Source organism: Corvus brachyrhynchos, unplaced genomic scaffold, assembly GCF_000691975.1.
Source record: "Corvus brachyrhynchos isolate BGI_N302 unplaced genomic scaffold, ASM69197v1 scaffold131, whole genome shotgun sequence".
NCBI lineage: Eukaryota > Metazoa > Chordata > Aves > Passeriformes > Corvidae > Corvus > Corvus brachyrhynchos.
The window spans coordinates 59,551-65,550 of record NW_008236438.1 but is presented as its reverse complement, the minus strand read 5'-3'; the positions used below and the strand labels follow the sequence as shown (position 1 = coordinate 65,550).

The window sequence follows — 6,000 nt, the reverse complement described above, 5'->3', positions numbered from 1 at the left end:
TTCAGGTAATAATAACTTACTGGAAACAAGATTAAAAAAAGAACAGTAACAGCAACAATTCTCACACCCCCGAGAATACCTGACTACTTCCTCCACCATGCTACCCAACCTAAAAGAGAGCCTTTTCCCCCATCCCCAGAAAGTCACATGAGATGGCATAGAATAACCTCCACATCCTAGCCATGCCCCCTTCTGGCTACTGCAAAATTTAACCCTGGCCAGAACCAGGACACATAATAACAATTAATGGTGAACACTGTTCACTTCAAACAGTGGTTTGATGGTCAAATCCCTTGCAATTCTGTCTCTAGATCCTGCACAGACTATTCACAAGCAATAGCTCCCCAAATTCCATGACCTGTAGATCCAAACATAACTTCACCTTGGCTTTCTGTGCACAATTACAAGTACGCACAGTCCTGCTAATCAGTCATGCTGTTTGTAGCATGGGCTTGAAAGCAAGGAGACTCGAATAATTATTTTTCTGAAGTGCTTGCTGGACATACACATATTAAGGCACTACAGAGACTTTGACAAAGGCATGAAAATGAAGGGGGTAGCTCTAAGAAGTCCATCATTGTCCCACAACAACCCTAGAAAAATTACATGTTTCATAAAGCAAAGCATAGGCTTTATCCTTTAAGAGCACAACATGTAAATGGTGGTGAAGACTTTGCAATGCCTGTCAATAAACAACATAGCTTCCAAAGCGGTGTCTGCAGTTTGTGACTTTCCATGACACAGAAATGCCTGATTTCAAAGCAAACACCTCAAGGGAGAGTGAAGTTTTGCATCTTATTAGTACTACATAGATGCTAAGAGGACATCTTCTCTCCCCATTTAGTGAGCTCAATCAGCTCAAGGAAGGACATCCCAGGACCAGACCCAGTATGAGGGATGCAGACAGGTCATGCAGAGAGGCAGGGGCAGCAGGACCACTTCTTTTGCAGTGTCTGTCCATAAAATTGAAGCCTCTTTGACTATCGATACTGATAATGCTGCTCAACCTTTAAAACACAGGTTCAACAGATGTATTTTGTCGTGTTCCTTCAGGCACTGCAATTTACTTACCTCTGCCATGTACAAAAGGCAAAAAAAAATTAAACAATAAAGATGATAATGTCTTAAAAGTATCAAAATCTGAAATTATTAGGAACAGATCTATGTCATACTGATAAATGCATAGTTGACAATTACCTACAGTTTTCCTGCAACAAAATGTTATTGATATGTTCAGCAACTTTACCCCAGTATCCAACTAAAACAGAATTCTGCAGTTGTCAAAAAGAAATAAAATAACAAAGTTAAGAACCTGCAAACATCCTTAACAGCATATGTTGCTTAAGTTATTGTCTATACAGCCACTTGCAAAACAACAAGCAACTCAAACTTCATCTCTTAGGAGATGCTTTACTGTAGAACTTGGGTAATGACTTTTATTTATCATGAAGAGTTACATAAGCTAGCACATAACAAAACAAGTTATAAGGATCATTAAGTTTTCTCTTTTATATTCACTTGAAGATAAAAAACATCACATCACTCAAGTCAGAAAAGGTGCCTGATCTACCCTTGCTTTGAAGATTACATTTCCAAAAACAAACGTACAAAAGGCATCCTTAGAAAAGCCTCATTCAATATGAGAGAAAAAAAATTCAAAATGTCAACATTTACTTCAGTAATTAACATCAATAAAAATTCTTCACCAGTAACTTTTTAATTGTGTAACACTCATTACTGATTTTAAGTACCACCATGAAATACTACTTAAGGAAGTTGAAAGTGCATCTTTAAAAACCACAATGCCATACCAATGCTAAATCAATATTTTGCACATAATATTCCAATACAAAAGTTACCTAATCTACCATCTTCATGCTGATAATTACATTAATAAACACTGGAATTTTTAAAAAAATATTAAAATATTGGAAGTCACTGCCCAAGGGCATTACAGAATGCTCAAGTCTCACCAGTTTTATAGGAAGATGGACATTGAATGCAGTTCACCAGCAGCAATACAGACAATAAAAAGTTCCTTAGAGATACCAAGACTAGTAAAATCTTAAAAGCATAGACCTCATACTGAAAAAGATGAGTAAATTTGTGAACCAGGAAAGAAAAATTGTTGCCTTAAGGCACCTTCTCTGTTTTCATGGGCTAGGAAGATTATGAAATCGCATCTTTTAGCAACACAGAAATGCTTCTCATTTCACCAACATCTTGGAAGAACAATAAATTAGAACTGAGCTAACTCATCCCTTGAGAGGAGTTTGTTTTGGTTTAGTTGAGTCTTTTTAGTCAGACAATTATTATCCAATGAGTAACAAAGGAACCGGTGAAGCTGCTCATTCAATTGTTGCTATTTTCAAAGTGTCTTGGAATAGCTGGAAGTTTTACAACGGTTGAACTAAGCTGTCATAACACTCCTTTATAAGGACAAACAGGATATTGCTGCTGCCAGTACTGAGTTGAGGTATGGTAACTTACTTAGTGTCACATGAAACAGTCTGCCCAAAAAGTGTTTCAAGAGAGATTTCAAGTCTGGTCAATAACCATCTCAGCTGACAATACATCGAGACATTTGTAAAATATTCCACCTGTCTCCTAACAATGTTGTAATAGGTTCACTATTACAGCAGAAAAATTTATGCATTAGGGCAACATTAAAACTCACCTATAGATTTGAAAAAGTAACTGCACATTAAACATTTCTAGTAGATCATACAGGATTATGTTTTTCATTTAACACAAGTAAATACTGCTATCAATGAGGTGGAAAGAAATATGATACCCTTTCTAACAAACAAGACATAAGAGGTAAGTAACCACAGGAAAAAGCTAATTTATCATTGGATAAAGCAGCCTTATTTGAACAACATGCATTATAGTCTTGCTAGCCAAGAAGTCATATCAAAGGACAAAAACACCCCCCAGTCATAAAATACATACATATCGCAGAATCTGGAAGGCAGATTATCAGGCAAACAATTTAGGTACTATCATAGATAAATAGCTAAGTAAGAGCTTTTTATGTGATGTATAGATGAAAGAATAAATGTCCCTCAGTTCTACAAGCAGGAAAATCTCTCATGGGATCAAGGAGATGACACAACTGAGCACTGAGGACTAAAATGCAGCTACTTGTGGCATTTCCCAAAGGCTGCAAAAAAGTCATGAGGAGTTCAAGGAAAAAAAATTATAATCTGAATTACATTGTGCAGCTTGAAAAAAACTCATTTATTTCACTTGGTCGAGTCTATCGGAGAACCTTGGACATTCAGTATGCGTTTCCCCAGCAGGAAGAGATTTTCATGAGGAAACAGAGTGTAAGAATAGCAAACTCCATCATGTCTTCCCCTCACACACAAAGTTAGGGGTTCCATCTGCAGGAGTCAGACAAAAAACCAGTTTTAAATTCTTTTCTCTTATCCATTTTAACACAGGGATTTTCCATCACTGTAAATTTTGTATGTCATATGCCTTTCTAACTAAAAAAATAATCACACTTCAAACAAGCACTAGAGGATGGGTAAAAAACCCCAAAGCTCTTGACAACGTCTACAGCCTATTTTATAAAGGTTGTCAAACTAAAAGATCTCACTGGTATATTCAGTCCTTAAGATGTACTAATTAATTATTATTACCACATTTAATTACAATAATTGAAATCTTGCTCCCCCTAGTGGCAGACGTTGATGTGTATTACCTTCTAGCGGCTGCACAGGATTTCACTGTGGGATGTTCAGTGTAAAAATAAGTTGAAGAAATCACAGTACGGAAGAATATTTTGTGGGTGTACAATGTATGTCTGCCAAATGTCTAAATTTTCTTAGCTATGTTTATAAATACACATAAACACTAATACTTTAACAAGTTTTGAAGTAACGTGCAAAATACAAAAAAATCTCCCACTGCTCTAGTTTATTATAGCTCATCTAATATAAACACATTTAGGAAAAGCAATGGCCCCAGCACCTCCCCCCATTTCTGAAAGACTCTAAAATTATGCACAATATATTTGGAAGTTAAATACATTGTCTATCCATCTGCATCAGGCATCAGAATTCACATCAGGCAACACTATTTTTAATCTAGCATTTTGCTGTCGGTAGTGGAATGAGCCAACCATGCTAACAACTGTGCTGCCTATTTACTCTGGCCTAGAGATTAGCTTCTCCTTCTGAGCTAGTTTAGCAAACCAACTAATGAGAAAGTATGAAAGAACCATTTCCCATTTTTATCACTGAATTTTCATTTATCTTGGCAAGTAGAGCAGCATTACTACATTTCAGAAGTGCTGCTTTATGTGGTAAGCAAGTCCAGAGAGAGTCAGAAAACATCTAATAAAAATGTTGTAATTTTCCAGATACCATGATGCTTGGACCTTGACTTCATTACCACAAATGCCAGGGGGTGGGAAAAGGAATACCGTATTACAAAGTATTAGTATTACTCTATCCTCCTTTGTTTGTTCTTCAAGTACCTTTTTGCCAGCACTTAACAGCATCCTAAGAGGATCACATCTTTTTTCAAATCATTAATTAACCTTTTTTGTGACTGCAGTACCACTGATATAAATGTGAAGGTACCCGTTATGCAACAGATATCTAAAAAGCCATAATGAAGTTTTCCAGTTCTGGGCATTCATGTGAAACAATCATCACTTATTTCATTGCACTGGTTTAGACCACTGTACACACTTAGACGTCCTCCTGATGTCACACACGCAGCCATATTTTATCAAGCATCTTTTTAAATCAACAGCCATAACCTATGTGGCAAACAGCATTATTAAGGGTCAAGGCGCAATTCCTAAAAAATGTCTTAAGAAATTGTGGATACTATCATTCTTCTAAAATAATTACGTACTTAGATATTGCCATCCATTCCACATCACAGCTGCAGTCAACTAAACCGTATTTTTTGAGAAAAAAATATTTATTAATTCAATTGTAGAAAACATTTTTTTTAAGAGAAGCTTTTTATGGTTTCTACACTGCAAAGTTAGTAATTGTGTTTTTAACATTTTGTAATGGCATAAATCTGATAGTCTGTATAAAACAGACTTACAGCATACAATCTTTCTCTACTTTTTAAAGATGAAAATGTTCATATCTGACTTTTCATTAAAGGAAACAGACTATATAAAATGGAGTTTGGAACACATATGTACAAAAAAAGACTGTTCAGCATTTTTAAGTTTATCTGAGTCTGTTTCATTTTAATAACTTTCTAATTATGGAAAACGGAGTCCAAAACCCACAATCCTCAAAAGGCAGTTAAGTGGAGCATTTTGTCCTGCCACCACAGCACTCTGGTTTGAAGAATCCCAAACAACATACTCGTCTGAGAGGAATGCTACCCCTCATACAGAGCCATTTTCTTTAGTTCAACTCTGCCCCAGAACATCCCAGTGCCATACTCATAGATTTGAGTAACAGACTTCACGGATTCTCTGTTTTTCGTCAAATGAACTAGGTAAAGAAATCAAGCTCAAGTTCTGTTTGATAGCTTTTAATCCTGATAGGCTTGGGAAAGATGTCATCATGATTTGTAACCTTCCTCATTCTTAAAATACTTTTTGGGGTACAGGGGAGGTTTAATGGAGGTCAGCACGGTGAAGGTCTCAAGTCTGTAAATCAAAGTCTAAACAGATCAAATCCTGTGATACAGAATTGAAAAGCACTTATTCATTATAAATGCTGTCTTCAGTGAGACAGAAAACTTCATAAGCTGTAATATTTACACACTGAATTTCCTAAATTAATTACCCAATCAGCACAAGTCTATAGTTACAGACCCATTATAGGTCTCTGTCAGAGCAAGGACATTACAGGCTCCTCCCCAGAACTGGCAAGTACTCTGTTTACTTCATGTATTTTAAACACACAATTTTCTTTAAAGTCATTACTTAAATGACAGTGAATAAAAATCAGGTGCCAAGAATTCAGAGCTTTGCCATATATATACACCCAAGTACTTGCATTTCCTGAGCTT

At 36.1% G+C, this 6,000-nt stretch overlaps 1 protein-coding gene across 3 annotated transcripts in view; it reads right to left on the bottom strand.

The window, feature by feature from the left end:
* MAST4 (microtubule associated serine/threonine kinase family member 4) overlaps positions 1 to 6,000 on the bottom strand; it is a 130,251-nt gene that overhangs the window by 109,476 nt on the left and 14,775 nt on the right. The gene's annotated exons all lie outside the window — the stretch shown is intronic.